Source organism: Delphinapterus leucas, chromosome 19, assembly GCF_059928025.1.
Source record: "Delphinapterus leucas isolate spDelLeu-1000000601 "Yukka" chromosome 19, BTC_Dleu_Yukka2, whole genome shotgun sequence".
In the NCBI taxonomy this organism is placed as follows: domain Eukaryota; kingdom Metazoa; phylum Chordata; class Mammalia; order Artiodactyla; family Monodontidae; genus Delphinapterus; species Delphinapterus leucas.
The window spans coordinates 41929764-41952194 of record NC_143147.1 but is presented as its reverse complement, the minus strand read 5'-3'; the positions used below and the strand labels follow the sequence as shown (position 1 = coordinate 41952194).

The 22431-nt window shown below is 38.3% G+C and overlaps 1 protein-coding gene and 1 pseudogene across 1 annotated transcript in view; one reads left to right on the top strand and one right to left on the bottom strand.

Annotated features, from left to right (window-relative positions):
- Positions 1-22431, bottom strand: part of BRIP1 (BRCA1 interacting DNA helicase 1) — a 197276-nt gene that overhangs the window by 147776 nt on the left and 27069 nt on the right.
- Positions 2009-2569, top strand: LOC111163694 (LYR motif-containing protein 4 pseudogene; annotated as a pseudogene).

Here is a 22431-nt window from a genome sequence, read left to right as displayed (position 1 = left end):
ACTGTGGGTTCTAAACTTAATCTGGAAAATAAACTAGTGAGAATAACCAAAAAATTTTAGAAAAAAGATGGTTAAAAATAGTATATATTCTCATATATGTAAGAATTTAGTATATATGATAAAGATGTTATACTAGGCACCTCTTTAGACACGTGTTCAACTCTTTATTCTGAAAACAGTTCATCAATTATAGCCCCTGCTGAAAAGGTAGACCCAGTATCTACATTAATACCACATGACCAAGCCCAAACACACTCCCAAATATAGCAAGACCAGTAAGATTCACTTTCCTAGGAATCTGTATTTGGGTCATTTAGACTGAGTTGATTAAACTACAGGGAACAGACCAGAACATTTCATAGACTTTAAGCCTTTCATTTTGAGATGTGATGGTAAGGTCATATAACAGAGAATAAGTATCCAGAAAAAAACAATCTACAAAAAACGAGAGAACTCTGCACACAGAGGCAGAAAAGACACACTTGAGGCCCCAAAGAGAAGACAGAAGCTGCCTAAAAACCTCTGAGTTCCAATAGGGCAGCTGTATATCTTGCTTGATCCTTCTGGAGTAGGCTTCTAATTCTTCAAAAGCAAATCACTCCTGATTAAGTCAGGGGTTGAAATATCAAAGAAATAACAAGAGAGAATTTCCCTAAATTGAAAACGTCTCTGAATCTTCAATATAATAATTAAACCCACTAAGTAACTAGCATCGTAAATGAAAAAGACTCTCACTTAAACATCCAGTCATAGAGATTACAAATTATAGAACAGCCATTCAAAAGAATGCAATGTAGTCATTAAAAATGATGTAGAAAAATATCAAATGACATCAAAACACAGTACTGATCTATTATTACAAGGAGAGATAATTGGACATTATTTGCCTCCTGAGTAATGTTAACAGCAAGCATACAGGACTTGTGTTATTCTGAAAAACAAAAAAGCAAAAAACAAGGACAAAATCAAACCTGCAACATCAGCATATCATCACAGGTAAGTGTTTTTTAAAAAAATGTAACAATGTTTCCAATACCATATTATGAATATGACTGTAATACTTTATACCTTACAATTTTAAATGATTCATTCATTCATGTATAGGTCAGGCTACTGTGAAGCAACTGTATCAATTACACTAAGTTACCATAAAGCAAACATACTGCTGCTTTTTCATTATCAACGTATGAATTTTTATACCTCTAAATAAATATACATTTCTTTTTCACATCATCTTTTCATTTTTGATGTCCAGTGTTAGAAATGCATATAACATTTACAGTGCTTTGTATCATATAAGATAATATTGTTGTAGGTATTGACAGATGCTTCATCATCTTATAGATGACGTAAACTTACAGTATTGATACAGTACTGTAGATATATTTTCTCTTCCTTATGATTTTCTTAATAACATTTTCCTCTCTCTAGCTTACTTTATTGTAAGAATACATATAACATGCAAAATATGCATTAATTGACTTTATGTTATCTATTGGTAAGGCTTCTGGTCAACAGTAGGCTACTAGTACTTAAGTTTTGGGGGAGTCAAAAATTATACACAGATTTTTGACTGCTGGGGGGTTGGTGCCCCTAACCCCTGCATTGTTCAAGAGTCAACTGTATATGCGTGAAATAAATGACAGCAATCATACAAGGGATGGAGTGAGGAATTAAGATTACACTGTTATTATAAGGTACTCACACTACCCATGAAGTGATATAGTGTTATGGGAAAGTACATTTGGATTTGCCATAAATACATATTGCAAAACCTAGGGCAACCAGTAAAAAAGGGGAAGGGAGGGAGGGAGGGAAGGAATATGATGGTTATGCTAGAAAGGAGAGAAAATGGAATCAAATAAAATACTTATTTAGTGTCTGTGCCACTGCACAGGGCCAGAGCCCACCTGGGCCAGACCCTGGGCCACTACCTGGGCCAAGCCCCACGCATGCGTCCCACTGGTGCTCCCTGCGGTGGCAGAAGTTCTGCAGGTTGCATTGAACTTGGGACCTCTGCAAAGAAGACCATCTCCGTTTTTTTCGTTCCGAGATTGCAGCCTCCAGCCACGCACGAGTGCTGGATATGTACCAGGCAATGCTGAGGGAGAGCAAGCACTTCAGTGCCGACAACTACAGAACTTACACCATCAGGAGGATAAGAGATGTCTTCAGAGAAAATAAGAATGTAAAGGATCCTGTAAAAATTCAAGCCCTAATAATAAAGCCAAAAGAGACCCTGGGATAATCCACAGACAGGTCCACATTGGCCAACTATATTTGACTGACAAGCTTGTCAGTTAGAATCAAGAGAAGCCCAGGACCTAAGGAGCTGGGACCAGCCACCACCAGCAGCCATGGACCACCTTCAGCATCCATTCTGCTTTGCATGGGGGCTCCCAGCAGACCACGAGTGGCCTTTGCATCAGCTTTAAATAGGCTCTTGCTGTATCTGCCCTAAGAACTGATAAACTGAATGAGGTTTCCATTCTTCTGCAGCCTTAGTGACAAAGGATGGCTGTCTCTCCTTGGTTCAAGTGTTAGAATGAAGAGCTGGAGCTCCTCAAAAGACTGTTGTGTATTATTGTGTCTCCTCCACCCCACCCCTCTTTTGTAGCACCTCAGCACTTGTATAGAGCATTTCTAGATTTTGTTTGTTGGTCCTTGACAATAAACTACAAAATGCATAAAAATAGTGGGAAACAAAAAGAGGAACACAGAACAAAAGCAAAAAATAGAAAACAGTCATAAATATGGTAAATATTAATCCAACCTTATAAATAATCACTTTGAACATCAATGGTCTAAATACACCAATTAAAAGACAAACTGTCAGAGAAGATCATAAAACAAGACCCAAATATTTGATGTCTAAAAGAAACCCACTTTAGAGATGAAAAAGCTTACATATTAAAAGTAAATGAAGGGAGAAAAATATACCATGCTAACACTAATCAGAAGAAAGCAGAGTACCTATATTAATTCCAGACACAGAAGACCTCAAAGAAAGGAAAGTTATCAGAGATTAAAAAAAAAAAAAAGGGCATTACATAATGATAAAGGGGCCAATTCTCCAAGAAAAAAATACCAATCCTTAACATGTATGTGCCTAACAACAGTGTGGCAAACTATATGGAGCAAAAATTAATAGAACTGCAAGAGAAATAGATAAATCCACTATCATAGGTGGAGTTGCTATCAGAAATGGACAAACCTAGCAAGCAGAAAATCACTAAGGACATAGCTGAACTCAACAATATCACCAATCAACTGGATATAACTGACATAACTGAAGTAGTCTATAGACTACTTCATAGTCTATAGACTACTTCATACAACAGTGGTAGAATACACATTCTTCCCAACTTCACGTGGACCATTTACCAAGATAGACCACATTCTGGAGATAAAACATTCTTTAACAAGTTAAAAAAAATAAAAATCATAACAATGTCTGCACTCAGACCACAATCGAATTAAATTAGAAATCAGTAACAGAAAGATAACTAGAATATCCCAAAATATGTGAGGATTAAACAACACATGGCTAAATAACACATGGATCAATGAAAAAATCCCAAGAGAAATTTAAAAATAGTTTGAGCTTAATGAAAATAAAAACACACCTTATCAAAATACATGGTAGGCAGTGAAAGTAGTGTTGTGAGAAGAATTTATAGCACTGAAAGCATATATTAGAAAAGAAGAAAGATCTAAAGTCAATAATCTAAGCTGCTACCTTAGAAAACTAGAAAAAGAGCAAACTAGATCCAAATTAAGCAGAAGAAAAGAAATAATAATAATTAGCGCTTAAATCAATGAAATTGAAACCAGAAACTCAATGGAGAAAAATCAATGAAACCAAAAACCTGCTTCTTTGAAAAAAAATCAATAAAATCAGTAAGTCTCTAGCCAGGCTCACTAAGAAAAAAAGAGAGAAGACAAAAATTACTAATATCAGAAATGAAAGAGCAACATCACTACAGAGCCTATGGATGCTAAGGATAATTTTAAAAATATACTATGAACAACTCTATGCCCACAAATTTGATAATCTAATGAAATAGACCAATTCCTTGAAAGATACAATTTGCCAAATCTGACACAAGAAGAAATGGACAATATGAATAGGCCTAGATGTATTAAACAATTAAATCAATAATTAGTAACCTTCCAAAAAGAAAGCACCACATCCAGACAGGTTCACTTGTGAATTCTACCAAACATTTAAGGAAGAAACTATAACAATTCTCTACAATCTTTTTCAGAAGATAGATGCAGAGGGAATGCTGCCAACTCATTCTATTAGACCAGCATTACCCCAATACCAAAACCAGGCAAAGACATTAAAATAAAGCTACACACCAATATCTCTCATGGACACAAATGCAAATATCCTCAACCAAATAATAGCAAGATAATATTAACAAAATTAATCCAACAGTATGTAAAAAGAATTATAAACCATGACCAAGTGTGATTTATCCCAGCTATGCACGTTGGTTCAACATTTGAAAATCAATTAATATAATCCATCACACACTGGTGGGCTAAGAAAGAAAAATCACATGATCATATCAATAGTTGCAAAAAAGGATTTGACAAAATCCACACATACATGATAAAAACTCTCAGTATACTAGGAAGAGAGGAGCACTTCCTCAAGTTGATAAAGAACATCTACAAAAAAACCCTAAAGCTAACATCATACTTAATAGTGAGAAACTTAAAAGATTTCTGAGATCAGGTACAAGGCAATGACATTCCCTCTCACCAGTTCTTTTCAACTGTATGTCTTTCCTTATGTTATAAGACAAGAAAAGAAAATATAGGTATACAAATTGAGAGGGCTTCCCTAGTGGCTCAGTGGATAAGAATCCTCCTGCCAATGCATGGGACATGGGTTCGAGCCCTGGTCCAGGAAGATCCCACATGCTGTGGAGCAACTAAGCCAGTGCTCCACAACTACTGAGCCTGTGCTCTATAGCCCACGAGCCACAACTACTGAGCCCATGTGCCACAACTACTGAAGCCCATGTGCCACAACTACTGAAGCCCATGTGCCTAGAGCCTGTGCAACAAGAGAAGCCACCACAGGGAGAAGCCCATGCACTGCAACAAAGAGCAGCCCCCGCTCACCATGACTAGAGAAAGCCCGCGCGCAGCAACAAAGACCCGAGCCAAAAATAAATAAATAAATTTATTTATTTAAAAAAAAAATTGATAAGGAAGATATAAAACTGTCTCTGTTTGCCAATCGTCTATGTAGAAAATTTGGAAGTATCAACAAAAAACCTCCTGAAACTAATAAGTGATTATATCAAGGTTCAAGGATACAAGGTTCATTTATAAAGGTCAATTACTTTCCTATATACTAACAATGAACAAGTGGATTTTGGAATTAAAAACACAATACCAATTACATTAGCACCCCCGAAAATGAAATACCTAGCTCTAAACCTGACAAAATATGTACAAGATCTACAGGAGGGAAACTACAAAATTCTGATGAACAAAATCAAAGAAAAACAAAATAAATGCAGAAACATTCCATGTTCATGGACAGGAAGACTCAGTATCATTAAGATGTCAGTTCTTCCCAACTTCATCTATAGATTAAATTCAATCTCAATCAAGATCCCAGTAAGTAATTTTGTGAATACTGACAAACTAATTCTAAACTGTATATGAAAACGTGAAAGATCCAAAATAGCCAACACAATACTGAAGGAGAAGAACAAAATTGGAGGACTATGCCATCCAACTTCAACACTTATTATAATCAAGACAGTATGACAGGCAAAAGAACTGACAAATACACTGATGGAACAGAATAGAGAGTCCAGAAATAAACCAACATAAATATAGTTAATTGAACTTTGATAAAAGAGCAAAGACAAAACAATGGAGCAAAGACAGCCTCTTCAACAAATGGCACTGGAACCACTGGACATCCACATGCAAAAAGAATGAACCTAGATCCACATCTCACAACCTACACATAAATAAACTCAAAGTGAACCCAGACCTAAATGTAAAACACTAAAGTATAAAACTCCTAGAAAAGAACAAAGGCAAAAACCTAGATGACCTTGGGTATGGTGCTGACTTTTTAGATATAACACCACAGGCACCATCTGTGAAAGAAATAATTAATAATCTAGATTTCATTAAAATTAAAAACTTCTGCTCTGTGAAAGACAAGGTCAAGAGAATGAGAAGGCAAACCTCAGCCTGGGAAAAGAATACTTGCAAAAGACACATCTGATAAAGGAATTAACCAAAATATACAAAAAAGCACACTTAAAACTCAACAAGAAGAAAACAAACAACCCAATTTAAAAATGGGCCAAAGACCTTAGACACCTCACCAAAGAAGACAAAAATGTAGTAAATAGGGGCTTCCCTGGTGGCGCAGTGGCTAAAAATCTGCCTGCCAATGCAGGGGACACAGGTTTGAGCCCTGGTCTGGGAAGATCCCACATGCCACGGAGCAACTAAGCCTGTGTGCCACAACTACTGAGCCTGTGCTCTAGAACCCACGAGCCACAACTACTGAGCCCGCGTGCCTAGAGCCTGTGCTCCACAACAAGAGAAGCCACCACAATGAGAAGCCTTCTCACCGCAACAAAGAGTAGCGCCCGCTCACTGTAACTAGAGAAAGCCTGTGCACAGCAACGAAGACCCAATGCAGTCCAAAATATTAAATAATTAATTATTTTAAAATGTAGCAAATAAGCATATGAAAAGATGCTCAACATCATATGTCATTAGACTAATGCATGTTAAACAACGAGATACTACCACACACTTATTAGAATGGCTAAAATCAGGAAAAATGACAACAGCAAATGCTGACAAGAATGTGGAGATCTGGAACAAAAGGAATTAATTCATTGCCAGTGGAATGCAAAGTAGTACAGACACTTCGAAAGAAAGCTTGGCAGTCTCTTACAAAACTAAACCTACTCTTACCATATGATCAAGCAGTCATGCTCCTTAGTATTTACCCACAGGAGGTGAAAACATATGCCCACACAAAACCTGCACACAAATGATGAGAGCAGCTCTATTCATAACTGCCACAACTTGGAAGCAATCACTGTGTCCTTCAGTAGGTGAATGGATAAACTGTGGTACATCCAGACAATGGAATAGTACTTAGCACTAAAAGGAAATGAGCTATTAAGCCATAAAAAGACAAGGAGGAACCTTAAATATTACTACATACCGAAGGGCTGTAGTCTGAAGGGCTACATACCGTATGATTCCAACTATATATGCCATTCTGGAAAAGGCAAAACTATAGAGAGAGTAATAAGATCAGCGATTGACAGTGGTTTGCAGGGAGAGAGGGAAGGGATGAATAGGCAGAACACAAAGGATTTTTCGGGCAGTGAAAATACTCTGTACGATATAATGGTAGATACATGTTATTATACATTTGCCCAAACCCATTAAATGTACAGCACCCAGAGTGAATGGTAATGTAAACTATGGACATTGGGTGATTATGACTTCTCAATGTAGGTTCATCAGTCGTAAGAAATGTATCATTCTGGTGGGGGATGTTGATAATGAGGTGGCTGGGGAAGGGCATATATGGAAAATCTGTGTACCCTCCCTTCAATTTTACAGTGATCCTTAAACTGCTTTATAGAGTCTCAATTAAAAATTCGTAATTGGGCTTCCCTGGTGGCGTAGTGGTTGAGAGTCTGCCTGCCGATGCAGGGGACACGGGTTTATGCCCCGGTCCGGGAAGATCCCACATGCTGCGGAGCGGCTGGGCCCGTGAGCCATGGCCTCTGAGCCTGCGTGTCTGGAGCCTGTACTCCGCAACGGGAGAGGCCACAACAGTGAGAGGCCCGCGTACCGCAAAAAAAAAAAATCGTAATTAAAAAAATAACTGATTTAAGAGAAAAAATAATAATAAAATACTCTATGGTTCACAATACATACAAAAGTATTAACAAAAATTACCAGGGCGGAGTCAATATGGCAGAGTAGGAGGACACAGAGTTTGCGTCTCCCCACAACTAGGGCACCTACCAGGCACTGGTGGGGGACCATGGACACCTAAGGGGACAGGAAGAACCCCCGAGCAACTGAGTAGGACAAGGGGAGAGGAGAACTGGAGGTGGGATGGGACTGGCACCCCTGAGGGGTGGCTGCAGGAGGGGACGGGTTCCCACGCTCAGGAGGGGCCCACTCACAATGAGGGGATCAGTGGGGACAGGGAGAGACCCTCAGGGGATTAGAGGACTGGAAGAGAATAGGCAAGCATTTCCCCCACCCCCTCGAGCCCCCAGGAGCCTACTAAGGTCCCAGACTTGATCCTCTGCCCTCTTGAGGCCCCGTCCAGCCACGCTGGGCCTAAGTCCTGTCCCCACACCCCCACCCAGGGCCTTATCTGAGGCTAGACCCTGCCCCACCTAGACTCCATCCACCACAGCCAAGGGCTTTACAGGCATTTTTTTCTTTTTCCATTTTTTTTTCTTTTTCTTTTTGTGGTTGTGGTTCTGTTTTACCTTGTTGTTGTTGTTTCACTTATACTTTCATTTTTTCTAATAATTTTTTTATTTTTCTAATTTTATTTTATCTTTTATTCTTTGTTATTTTTCTGCTCCTTTTGGTTTGTTCCCCCCTCTTTTCTTTTTGCTGTTGTGGTTCTGTTTAACCCTGTTGTTTTTGTTTCGCTTATATTTTTTTTTTTCTAATATATTTTCTATTTCCCTAATATTATTTTATTCTTTATTCTTTGTTATTGCACTGCTCTTTTTTCCCTTTTGTCATGATGTGGCTGGCGGGATCTTGGTTCCTAGGTAAGAGGTGAGGCCTCAGTTCCTGTGGTGGGAGTGCCAAGTCCAAACTGCTGGACTAAAAGAGAACCTCAGACCTCAGGGAATATTCATCACAGTGAGGTCTCCCGGAGATCCTCATCTCGGCACAAAGACCCGGCTCTACCCAACAGCCTAAAAATTCCAGTGCTGGATGCCTCAGGTCAAACAATCAGTAAGACAGGAACACAGGCCCACCCATCAAAAAAAAAAAATAGAGAACAAAAGAATACGTTACAGACAAAGGGGCCAGGTAAAAACCTACAGGACCAAATAAATGAAAGGAAATAGGCAACCTACCTGAAAAAGAATTCAGAGTAATGTTAGTAAAAATGATCCAAAATCTCAGAAACAGAATGGAGGCAAGGACGGAGAAAATACAAGAAATGTTTAACAAAGACCTATAAGAATTAAAGAACAAAGAGTGATGAACAACACAATAACTAAAATGAATAATACACTACAAGAAATCAATAGCAGAAAAACTGAGGCTGAAGAACGAATAAGTGAGCTGGAAGATAGAATGGTGGAAATAACTGCCAAGGAGCAAAATAAAGAAAAAAGAATGAAAAGAATAGAGGACAGTTTCAGAGATCTCTGGGACAACATTAAACGCACCAACATTCGAATCACAGGGGTCCCAGAAGAAGAAGAAGAAAAAGAAAAAGGGTCTGAGAAAATATATGAAGAGATTATGGTTGAAAACTTCCCTAACATGGGAAAGGAAACAGCCAACCAAGTCCAGGAAGTGCAGAGAGTCCCTACGGGATAAACCCAACGAGAAACACACCAAGACACATAATTAACAAACGAACAAAATTTAAACAGAAATTTAAAAAATATCAAAAGCAGCAAGGGAAAAGCAACAAATAACATACAAGGCAATCGCCATAAGGTTATCAGCTGATTTTTCAGCAGAAACTCTGCAGGCCAGAAGGGACTGGCAGGACATATTTAAAGTGATGAAAGGGAAACGCCTACAACCAAGATTACTCTACCCAGCAAGGATCTCATTCAGATTCAACAGAGAAATCAAAACCTTCACAAACAAGCAAAAGCTAAGAGAATTCAGCACTCCCAAACCAGCTTTACAACAAATGCTAAAGGAACTTCTCTAGGAGGGAAACACAAGAGAGGAAAAAGACCCACAAAAAGAAACCCAAAACAATTAAGAAAATGGTAATAGGAACATACATATCGATAATTACCTTGAATGTAAATGGATTAAATGTCCAACCAAAAGACACAGACTGGCTGAAAGGATACAAAAACAAGACTCATATATATGCTGTCTTACAAGAGACCCACTTCAGACCTAGGGATACATACAGACAAAAAGTGAGGGGATGTAAAAAGATATTCCAAGCAAATGGAAATCACAAGAAAGCTAGAGTAGCAATATTCATATCAGATAAAATAGACTTTAAAATAAAGACTGTTAAAAGAGATAAGGAAAGGCACTACATAATGATCAATCCAAGAAGAAAATATAACAATTATAAATATTTATGCACCCAACATAGGAGCATCTCAATACATAAGGCAAATGCTAACAGGGAAATCTACATTTTCCCATAAAAGGGGATATTGACAATAACACAATAATAGTGAGGGACTTTAACACTCCACTTACACCAATGGACAAGTCATCCAGACAGAAAATAAATAAGGAAACACAAGCTTTAAATGACACAAGAGTCCAGATAGATTTAATTGATATTTATAGGACATTCCACCCAAAAGCAGCAGAATACACTTCCTTCTCAAGTGCACACAGAACATTCTCCAGATAGATCACATCTTGGGTCACAGATCAAGCCTCAGAAAATTTAAGAAAACTGAAATCGTATCAAGCATCTTTTCTGACCACAACGATATGAGATTAGAAATCAATCACAGGAAAAAAACTGGAAAAAACACAAACACATGGAGGCTAAACAGTGTGCTACTAAATAACCAAGAGATCACTGAAGAAATCGAAAGGAAATAATACCTAGAAACAAATGACAACAAAAACATGAAGACCCAAAACCTATGGGATGCAGCAAAAGCAGTTCTAAGAGGAAAGTTTATAGCAATTCAATCTCACCTCAAGAAACAAGAAAAATCTCAAATAAACAATCTAACCTTACACCTAAAGCAACTACAGAAAGAAGAACAAAAAAAACCCAAAGTTGGTAGAAGGAAAGAAACCATAAAGATCAGAGCAGAAATAAATGAAATAGAAATGAAGAAAACAATAGCAAAGGTACATAAAATTAAAAGTTGACTCTTTGAGAAGATAAACAAAATTGATAAACTTTTAGCCAGACTCATCAAGAAAAAAAGGGAGAGGTCTCAATCAATAAAATTGGAAATGAAAAAGGAGAAATTACAACTGACACTGCAGAAATACGAAGGATTATAAGAGACTACTACAAGCAACTATATGACAATGAAATGGACAACCTGGAAGAAATGGACAAATTCTTGGAAAGGTACAACCTTCCAAGACTGCACCAGGAAGAATTAGAAAATATAAACAGACCAATCACAAATAATGAAATTGAAACTGTAATTAAAAATCTTCCAACAAACAAAAGTCCAGGACCAGATGGCTTCACAGGTGAATTCTATCAAACATTTAGAAAAGACCTAACACCTATCCTTCTCAAACTCTTCCAAAAAATAGCAGAGGGCAGAACACTCTCAAACTCGTTCTACGAGGCCACCATCACCCTGATACCAAAACCAGACAAAGATATCACAAAAAAAGAAAACTACACAACAATATCACTGATGAACACAGACATAAAAATGCTCAACAAAACACTAGCAAACTGAATCCAACAACGTATTAAAAGGATCATAACATAACACCATGATCAACTGGAGTTTATCCCAGGAACGCAAGGATTCTTCAATAAATGCAAATCAATCAATGTGATACACCATATTAACAAATTGAAGAATAAAAACCATATATCTCAATAGATGCAGAAAAAGCTTTTGACAAAATCAACGCCCATTTATGATAAAAGCTCTCCAGAAAGTGGGCACAGAGGGAACCTACCTCAACATAATAAAGGCCATATTCGAAAAACCCACAGCAAACATCATTCTCAATGGTGAAAAACTGAAAGCATTTTCTCTAAGATCAGGAACAAGACAAGGACTTCCACTGTCGCCACTATTATTCAACAGTTTTGGAAGTCCTAGCCATGGTAATCAGAGAAGAAAAAGAAATAAAAGGAATCCAAATTGGAAAAGAAGAAGTAAAACTGTCACTGTTTGCAGATGATACGATACTATACATAGAAAATCCTCAAGATGCCACTACTGGAGCTAATCAATGAATTTAGTAAAGTTGAGGGATACCAAGTTAATGCACAGAAATCTCTTGCATTCCTATACACTAACAACAAAAGATCAAAAGGAGAAATTAAGGAAACAATCCTATTTACGATTGCAACAAAAAGAATAAAATACCTAGGAATAAACCTACCTAAGGAGGCAAAAGACCTCTTCTCAGAAAATTATAAGACACTGATGAAAGAAATCAAAGATGACAAAAACATATGGAAGATACACATGTTCTTGGATTGGAAGAATCAATATTGTGAAATTGACTGTACTACCCAAAGCAATCGACAGATTCAATGCAATCTCTATCAAATTACCAATGGCATTTTTCACAGAATTAGAACAAAAAATTTTATAATTTGTATGGAAACACAAAAGACTCCGAATAGCCAAAGCGAATCTTGTGAAAGAAAATGGAGTTGGAGCAATCAGGCTACCCAACTTCAGATTATACTACAAAGCTACAGTAATCAAGACAGTATGGTACTGGCACAAAAACAGAAATATAGATCAATGGTACAAGATAGAAAGCCCAGAGATAAACCCACGCACCTATGGTAACCTAATCTATGACAAAGGAGGCAAGAATATACAATGGAGAAAAGACATCCTCTTCCATAAGGGGTGCTGGGAAAACTGGACAGCTACATGTAAAAGAATGAAATTAGAACATTACCTAACACCATACACAAAAATAAACTCAAAATGGATTAAAGACCTAAATGTAAGATTGGACACTATAAAACTCTTAGCGGGAAACAGAGGAAGAACACCCTATGACATAAATCACAGCAAGATCTTTTTTTTCTTTTTGCGGTACGCGGGCCTCTCACTGTTGTGGTCTCTCCCGTTGCGGAGCACAGGCTCCGGATGTGCAGGCTCAGCGGCCATAGCTCACGGGCCCAGCCGCTCTGCGGCATGTGGGGTCTTCCCAGACCGGGTCATGAACCCGTGTCCCCTGCATCGGCAGGCAGACTCTCAACCACTGCGCCACCAGGGAAGCCCTTTTTTTTGTGTGTGGTACGCGGGCCTCTCACTGTTGTGGCCTCTCCCATTGCGGAGCACAGGCTCCAGACGCTCAGGCTCAGTGGCCATGGCTCACGGGCCTAGCCGCTCTGCAGCATGTGAGATCTTCCCGGACCGGGGCACGAACCCGTGTCCCCTGCATTGGCAGGCGGACTCTCAACCACTGCGCCACCGGGGAAGCCCCGCAAGATCTTTTTTGACCCATTTCCTATAGTAATGAAAATAAAATCAAAAATAAGCAAATGAGGGCTTCCCCGGTGGCACAGTGGTTGAGAGTCCGCCTGCCGATGCAGGGGACACGGGTTCATGCCCCGGTCCGGGAGGATCCCACATGCCGCGGAGCGGCTGGGCCTGTGGGCCATGGCCGCTGGGCCTGCGTGTCCGGAGCCTGTGCTCTGCAACGGGAGAGGCCACAACAGCGAGAGGCCTACGTATCGGGGGGGAAAAAAAAAAAAAGCAAATGAAACCTATGAAAGTTAAAAGCTTTTGCACAGCAAAGGAAACCATAAACAAGACGAAAAGACAACCCTCAGAATGGGAGAAAATATTTGCAAATGAAGCAACGGACAAAGGATTAATCTCCAAAATATACCAGCAGCTCATGCAGCTCAATATCAAAAAAACAAACAACCCAATCAAAAAATAGGCAGAATACCTAAATAGGCATTTCTACAAAGAAGACATACTGATGGCCAAAAGGCACATGAAAAAGATGCTCAACACCACTAATTATTAGAGAAATGCAAACCAAAACTACAATGAGGTATCACCTCACACTGGTCAGAATGGCCATTATCAAAAAATCTACAAACAATAAATGCTGGAGAGGGTGTGGAGAAAAGGGAACCCTCTTGCACTGTTGGTGGGAATGTAAATTGATACAGCCACTGTGGAGAACAGTATGGACGTTCATTGAAAAACTAAAAACAGAACTACCATATGACACAGCAATCCCACTACTGGGCATATACCCTGAGAAAACCATAATTCAAAAAGTCATATGTACCTCAATGTTCATTGCAGCACTATTTACAATAGCCAGGACGTGGAAACAATCTAAATGTCCATTGACAAATGAATGGATAAAGAAGACATGGTACATATACATAATATATATTACTCAGCCATAAAAAGAAATGAAATTGGGTCATTTGTAGAGATGTGGATGGACCTAGAGTCTGTCATACAGAGTGAAGTAAGTCAGAAAGAGAAAAACAAATACCATATATTAACACATATATATGGAATCTAGAAAAATGGTACTGATGAACCTATCTCCAGGGCAAGAGTAGAGACGCTGGCGTAGAGTACGAACGCGTGGACACAGGGTGGGAAGGGGAGGGTGGGATGAATTGGGAGATTAGGTTTGACATAAATACAGTATTTTACTAAATGTGTAAAATAAATAGCTAGTGGGAACCTGCTATATAGCACAGGGAACTCAGTTCGGTGCTCTGTGATGACCTAGATTCGGGGCGGGGGGGGTCCAAGCAGGAGGGGATATATGTAAACATATTGCTGATTCACTTCAATGTACAGCAGAAACTAACACAACACTGTAAAGCAATTACAGTCCAATAAAAAATAATTACATATGAGAAAGTGGAAATGAAAGTATAGTGGGAGAAAGTTTTTATACACTGTATGTCAGCAGTTCCCAGCCTGTTTGGCACCAGGGACCAGTTTCGTAGAAGACAATTTTTCCACGGATTGAGAGGGATGGTTCAGGCGGTAATGCGAGCAATGGTTCAGGCGGTAATGCAAGCAATGAGGGGGATGATTCAGGTGGTAATGCGAGTGATGGGGAGTGGCAGATGAAGCTTCGCTCACTTGCTCACCACTCACCTCCTGCTGTGCAGCCCGGTTCCTAACAGGCTGTGGGGGTTGGGGACCCCTGCTGTATGTGAAGTAAAATATTTGAAAGTATGTGATAAATTTAAGACAGAAATTGTAAACCTCAGAGAAACCCCAAAACAAATAAGCTAAGAGTTATACTAAGAAGAAAATGGTGGAGAAAAGATGTAATCCTAAAACATGTTCAGTTGATCCTAAAGAAGGCCAAAAAAAATTTTAAGGCAAATAAGGAACAACTGAGACATGCTGAAAATATACAGCAACCATACTGATTATTATATTACACGTATAGGGCGTAAATACTCCAATTAAAAGGCAGGGTTGGGCTTCCCTGGTGGCGCAGTGGTTGAGAGTCCGCCTGCCGATGCAGGGGACACGGGTTCGTGCCCCGGTCCGGGAAGATCCCACATGCCGCGGAGCGGCTGGGCCCGTGAGCCATGGCAGCTGAGCCTGCGCATCTGGAGCCTGTGCTCCGCAACGGGAGAGGCCACAACAGTGAGAGGCCCGCGTACCGGAAAAAAAAAAAAAAAAGGCAGGGTTTGTCAGAGTGGATAAAAAAGGAAGATTGGGGGCTTCCCTGGTGGCGCAGTGGTTGAGAGTCCGCCTGCCAATGCAGGGGACACGGGTTCGTGCCCCGGTCCGGGAAGATCCCACATGCCGCGGAGCGGCTGGGCCCGTGAGCCATGGCCACTGAGCCTGCGCGTCTGGAGTCTGTGCTCCGCAGCGGGAGAGGCCACAGCAGTGAGGCCCGCATAACGCAAAAAAAAAAGGAAGATTGAACGATGTACAAGAAACCCGTTTTAAATGTAAAGACACAGATAAGTTAAAAGGATGAAAAAAGATACACTACTCAAACACTAATCATAAGAAAGCCAGACTGATTTGATTAATTAGGCAAAACAGATTTCAGAACAAAGACATTTCCTAATGACAGATGGGTTAATTCATCAAGAAGACATAATCTTAAATGTTTATACAACTAATATCAGAGCTTAAATTCCAGGAAGCGAAAATTCATAGAACTGAAACAAATCCACAATTATAGGGCCTTTAGCACTCTTCTCTACTTTACAAGTAGACCAAAAAAATCAGTAAGGTTATAGAAGACATGAACAACATAATCAGCCAACTTGAGCCAATTGACATTTATAGACTACTACACCAAATAACAGAGTAGTAGTCTATAAATGAATACACATTTTTCCTAAGAATGTGCTTTCACTGATTATTAAATTGAAAGGAATTGGAATCATATAAAATATGTTCTCTAACCACACAAATCACAAATCAATAAGAGAAACATATCTGGGGAAAAAACTAAACTATTTAGTGTTTATTTATTGTAAATAAATCTTGGGTCAGAAAAGAAATCAAAAGGAATGATATAAAAAGTAACATAATATCAAAATCTGTGTGATGCGCATAAAGCAGAAGGAAATGTATAGCTTTCGATGGTTGTTTTGGGGGGGGAAAGGACCAAAATCAATTATCTAAGCTTCAACCTCAAGAAATTAGAAAAAGAGTAAATTAAATCTAAAAAAAGTAAAACGAAGGACATAAAGACAGTAGTAGAAATCAATGAAATAGAAAATGGAAAAATCATTAAAGAAAAATCAATAAAAACAAAACCGTTTTAGATAATAAAATGTATACATCTCTACCTAGACTGATCAAAAAATAAAGAGAAAAAAATGCGAATTCTGAGTATCAGAAATGAAGAGGGCATATCACTATAGATCCTACAGCTTTTTTTAAAAAAAGAGAATATTTTGAATATTATGCCAATAAATTTAAAAACTTGACTGAAACGGACAAATTTCTTGAAAGATATAATTACCAAAACCAACTCAAGGAGCAACAGAAAATCTGAATAGTCCTATATTTATTAAAGAAATTAAATGTGTAAGTGAAACCCTTTCCAAAAATAAGATGCAAGGCCCAGATGGCTTCATTGGTGAATTCTATCAAAAATTTAAGAATACCAATACTTCCAATTCATAAGGTCAGCATTACCCTCATATCAAAACCAGACAAAGATAACACACACACACAAAACACTAAAGACCAGTATCTTATTAGCAGAGATGCAAGAAATCCTTAACAAAACTTGGCAAATCAAATTTAGCAATATATAAAAAGGGTACTGAACCATGACCAAGTGGGTTTTACTCCAGCTTTCATTTGAATGTGAGGTTGGGTCATCATCCAAAAACCAAACAAATGTAATTCAACATATCCACAGGATATAGGAGTAAAACCATATGATCCTACTAATGGATGCAATAAAATTTAAAATACAAAATTCAACATTCATTCATTACAAAACTTTCAGCAAACTAGGAATAGAAGGGGGGACTTCCCTGGCGGTCCAGTGGTTAAGACTCCACACTTCCAGTGCAGGGGGCACAGGTTCAACCCCTGGTCAGGGAACTAAGATCCCGCAAGCTGCACAGTGCAGCCAAGAAAAAAAGAAAGAAAAAAACTAGGAACAGAAGGAAACTTCCTCAACCTGATAAAGACCATATACAAAACACCTACATCAAACATCATTCTTAATGGTTTTGTTTCCCCCTAAGATTTGAACAAGGCAAAGATGTCTATTCTCACCACTCCAATTCAACCGTGGCATATCCTAGCCACTGAGATAAAACAAGAAAACATATTAAAAGCCAAACACTAAAAGAAGTAAAATGTTTATTAGAGAATGAAAACATACAGCTCTGTATTCTTAGGAAGTCCTATAAAATCTCCAAAAATATCAGCTAGCTCTTAAAAAAAAAAAAAAAATCAGCTAGAACCAAAAAGTGACTTAGCAAATTTGCAGGTTACATGGTCAATATAAAAAAATGAATTCTATTTCTATAATAGCAACACAAAGGAAATTATAAGTGGAATCATACAGTATTTGTCCTTTTCTAACTGGCTTATTTCTCTTACCATAATATCTTCAATCTTTGTTGCAGCATGTGTCAGAATTTCCTTCCATTTTAGGGCTAAATATTCCATGTATATACCACATTTGTTTATCCATCCATCTCTCGACAGACACATAGGTTCTTTTCATCCTTTGGGTCTTGTGAATAATACTGCTATGAACATTGGTGTACAGGTATGTGCTTCAATACCTGCTTTCAATCCTTTGGGATATATACCTAGAAATGGAATTTCTGGATTATATGGTAATTCTATTTTTAACTTTTTGAAAAACTGGGAATAGATTTTTCACTGAAAATTATAAAAAGGAAGAAACTTAGAATGAACTCTCTGGTGTTGAACTGGAATTGGATGTATTGTTATAAATACATAATTTTGAACATATAAATAGAGAAAAATATAAATATATATCTGTAAGTATATATTTGTCTCTGTGTGTGTTCACATGTGTATATACACACATATTACAAACACACGTATTGCCTAGTTCTGTCTGCTGAAAGGGCCTGGAACAGCAACCCCAATAGCAATGGGCAAAACCAATGCTGAAAACTTGGCTTCTATAAGTATTTAAAAGAAACCAGGGTTCTCTGAAAAAATGGATGAATCCAGGACTGGGGTGAGGAAACGACAAGATGGAGATGACCCTAGAACATCTTATTATGCCAGAAAGCAAGTAAGTGCTCTAAGATAATGGATACATGTCAGAAAGACAGAAGCAACTTAACTGAACTCGCACTTGAGCATTTAAACAAATCATGTAGTAACAGATTATCACTCACTTAATAAAATGTAAAATCACGAGTCCATAAAGATAAACATAAAATTAATAAACTGAATGCTTGATGAGGACATGCTATTTATATAGTTTCAGAGTTCCTCCCTACAAAGTCCTCTTTAATTATGAAGGGAGAAAGAAAACTTTACAGTGATGCCTAGCAGATACTATATGAATCAAGTTATCAAAGTAATCATCGGTAATGAAACAAAATGAAACTATTTGCCACCTCATAGGATGCAGTAGGTAGAATGCAGCATCACTTCTGTGACATTCTTGCCAAAGATATATAACTTTAATCTAATGATAATAAAACCCAAAGTTGAGAGACATTCTAGAAAGGCTATAATCTTCTTAAGTGTCAAGGTCATGAAAGACAAGGGAAGACTGAGGAACTGTTCCAGACTGAAGAAAATAGCAAAATGACAACTAAATGCAATGTATGATTCTGAACTAGATCTTTCTGCTATAAAAACTTCATAGAGACAACTTGCAAAATTTGATCTGATTCTGAGTATTAGATAACAATGAATCAATTATAATTTCCTGATTTTTATGGTTATATCGAAGAATGTCTTTGCTTTAGGAAATAAGACACTAAAGTATTCCAGGGTGATGGAGCATCACATCAATAACATACTCTCAAGTGGTTCAGGGGAAAAAATATATATTTGTATTGTATTTTCAATTTTTGTATAATTTTGTGACTATGTGAAAATCTTTAAAAACTTTAATAAGTAAATCTATATATCTGTCTGAGTAAATCTATATATCTGTCTGTCTGTCCACTGGTCAGACAATTCGTCAATTAAAGTAGTTTTCTGAGGTAAAGTTATCTTTCCATACCCACTATCAATGAGTGAAAAGCTTCTAAATGGCAATTATAGATTCTATTATCACTAAGTATGTACACACGTCAGCTAGACTGCTACACGTATTAAATATTTCTACAGATCAAGAAAAATAACTGTCAAATCTTTCTGGAACATTCACCAAGTTCATTCAACATGATGAAGATTTGAAATTTTTGAGAATTATCCTTTCTATTTCCACTGTAGAGGTCACTATTATGTCTTCTACAAGCTCTTAAAAAATCATAATTATTGGAGCTGAAGGAAACTCACTCAAGCAATTATTCATCCATTCTATCATCCTGCCCTTAGGCAAATTTGCAGATAAAGCAAGAGGTTCTCACTAATGCCACCAACTTCTGGCCTCACTTACCAAGATTAAAATAGCATAGGACAAGGGTTGGTAAACTTTCTTTAAAGGGCCAAAGAGTAAATATTTTAAGTTTTGTTAGCCATATCGTATGTCACAACTACTCAATTCTACCATTAGAGCACAAAATTAGCCACAAACAGTAAGAAAATGAATGTAAACTGTGTTCCCCAAAATTTATAAAAACAGACAGTGGGCCATATTCTGCCCATGGATTGTAGTTTGCCAACTCCTAACATAGAAAAAAAAGGTTGTATCAAAAAAGTATGCATCAAAGTAAGAGTTAGATTGCTAAAAGCCTCTTCTATGACCATGATATATTAGGTGAAAAATAAATGCTATATACGCTATATACACTATAATCCAAATTTTGTTGGGAACTTCCTGGCAGTCCAGTGCTTCGGACTCCACACTTTCACTCCCAGGGCCCAGGTTCGATTCATGGTTGGGGAACTAAGAACCTGAAGTGCAACTAAATTTAAAAAAATTTTTTTAATAATAAATCCTATCCAAATTTTGTTTTTAAAAAAGTATATGCATAATGCATATTATATACAGATATACATATATATTTTTTAATGGCCAAAAATTCTTCTCATTTCTATATGTAAGCCCCCTTTGCAAGGTCACTTTGAAGCTCTTCTCACCAAGAGGTGAACTCCTGGGCTTCCCTGGTGGTACGGTGGTTGAGAATCTGCCTGCCAATGCAGGGGACACGGGTTTGAGCCCTGGTCTGGGAAAATCCCACATGCTGCGGAGGCACTAGGCCCATGAGCCACAACTACTGAGCCTGCGCGTCTGGAGCCTGTGCTCCACAGCAAGAGAGGCCACAATAGTGAGAGGCCCACGCACCACGATGAAGAGTGGCCCCCGCTTGCCACAACTAGAGAAAGCCCTCGCACAGAAACGAAGACCCAACACAGCCAAAAATAAAAATATTAATTAATTAAAAAAAAAAAAGAGGTGAACTCCTTACCTCAAATCTCATTTTGGCCATGTGACTTGCTTTGGTGACTGGGATATTAGGAAATGTGGCATAAACAGAGGCTCAAAAGGTATTTTGCACATTGGGGTTTGCTCTCCTGGAACCTTGGGGCCACCATATATATAAGCTGGGATTAGTCTGCTGGATGATGAGAGGTACCCACGCCATGGTCCCATGGTCCTAGTCAACTGCCAACCAAGCCTAGGAAGCAGAGCCGCCTTGCTGACTTGCAGCTGACCTGCAACTGACCACGGATGCATGAGTGGACCAGCTGAGATCAGCAGAAGAAATACCCAGCTGAGCCCAGCCTAAATTGCTGACCCTCAGAATAGTAACCTAAATAAATGGTTGATTTGTTACACAGCAATTGGTAACAAAGTGTGTGTGTGTGTGTGTGTGTGTCTGTGTGTGTGTGTGTGTGTGTCTGTGTGTAAAAGGATAGCAAGCAAAATAACAAGGGGTTGATACTAAGGTGATAGTTGAATTACAGATTAATGTTAATAACTTGAGTATACATTTTGGTGGTTTCCAAATTTTCACTAAGGAATAGATAATGCTTTTGTATTCAAAAAAGCTCAATGTCATTAAAATACATATAATAAAATTCAACATCAAAAAAGTATTTTTCATTATTTTCACTAAATATTGAGAGTCTAAGAAATATGGACATTCTTGACCTGATACATTTGAATGAGTTAACAGATTTTAAGCTCTATCAGAATTTGGAGATAAATAGTTACAGATATACAGAAAACTAAGTAAATGACAAGACAAATATTAAACACTAGAAAAAATAAAACCTGGTTTGGGGAAAGAACTGTAATCATAATCTAACACTTGGCTCAGTTTTTAATGATATTTACATAATTACAATAATGTAAACATCAAATATTGTGAGGCTTGAGGGGGGAAAAGTAATGAGAAAATTAGAAAGGACAGGAGACTTCCCTGGTGGTACAGTGGTAGAGAATCTGCCTTCCAATGCAGGGGATGTGGGTTCGATCCCTGGTCGGGGAACTAAGATCCCTCATGCCGTGGGGCAACTAAGCCTGCCCGCCACAACTACTGAGCTCACGTGCCTCAACGAGAGAGCCCGCATGCTGCAAACAACAGAGCCCATGCGCTCTGGAGCTCACGTGCCCTGGAGCGCACGCCACAACTAGAGAGAAGCCTGCACATTACAAGTACAGAAGCCCATGCACTGCAATGAAAGATCTTGCATGCCTCAATGAAGATCCTGCGTGCTGACGCAGCCCAAAAAAAAAAAGACAGTAGGAAGACAATGGAAGGTATCCAAAACTGAAAATTCAAGAAAAAGGCAGAACATGCTTGTTACTTTTTTAAAAAATAGATAAATATCAGAATAAACAGGTAAAATGATTAAGTTATTGACTTCAGATGGGGGAACTGGTAGAGGCTAGAACTAGGGCAGAGGTCTACTGCTTTTTGTTTGA